This window comes from Phytophthora infestans, genomic scaffold (assembly GCF_000142945.1).
Source record: "Phytophthora infestans T30-4 supercont1.1 genomic scaffold, whole genome shotgun sequence".
NCBI classification, from domain to species: Eukaryota; Oomycota; class Peronosporomycetes; order Peronosporales; family Peronosporaceae; genus Phytophthora; species Phytophthora infestans.
The window spans coordinates 6,714,246-6,715,177 of NW_003303758.1; positions in this window are offsets into that span (position 1 = coordinate 6,714,246).

Here is a 932-nt window from a genome sequence, read left to right on the forward strand (position 1 = left end):
CCCCTAAGGCGGATCCGTCATGGGCGGATCCCACATAGTCGTTGGTCACCTACCTCCTCCTGGGTCAAACGCAACTCGTCACGGAGGCGGTCCAAGCTCACATCCGCAGCTGCCCTAGCAGTCTGGGAATCCTCCAGATCCCGCTCGAGGTCGTGGATCCGGGATTGGAGTTGGTGGATCTCAGATCCGGCGAGTGCCATCTCCCTAAGGAGATGGTCGTTGTCATCTCGCATAACGTCTCGTTGACGGGAGGCGCGATCCAGCCGTCCGGTCAGGTCGCGGATCTCGACCGCCTGATCAGCCAACAGGAGTCGCAGGTCCTGCGACCGAGAGGCCGCACGGTGCTCCCACCCCTGGATCTCCATCGCTTGGTCATGGATCTGGGCCCGCAAGGTCTGAAGTTGGGTAGTGTGTAGAGACGCAGCTTGGTCTTGGGCATCTTGAGCCGTCTGGAGCTCCGCCGTCAGGGTTTGCACCTGATCGGAAAGAGCCTGGGCTAGAACCCGCAGATCGGTGGGCGACATGGAAGACGGACTGGCCGGAGGTGTGGTGGATGGGACCTTGCCCGACGATTTGCCGGTACGCTTGGCGGGAGACATGGGTCGCGAAGGAGAGAAAGCGGTTGTGGATGCTGGTGATGCACGTCGTGGACGCTGTTGTGCAGCGCCGACCACGTACAGGAAGCGATTGTGGTGAAGTGCTTTCTCAGAAATAAGAGAATGGTCCTGACGCGGGGTCACTATCCCGAATCAGTGACATTTCAGTGATTATAGAGGATTTGGGTTGTTTGGCACGGGTGCAAGTTGCCTGTGGTGGATTAGCCATGGCGAGCAACACCCCGTATGGAATGACGATGGATCTGATATGATCGATGTACGAGAAGGCAAGAATCCCCCAAGACTTATCTTCTGATCCATCCTTTACCTGTATTC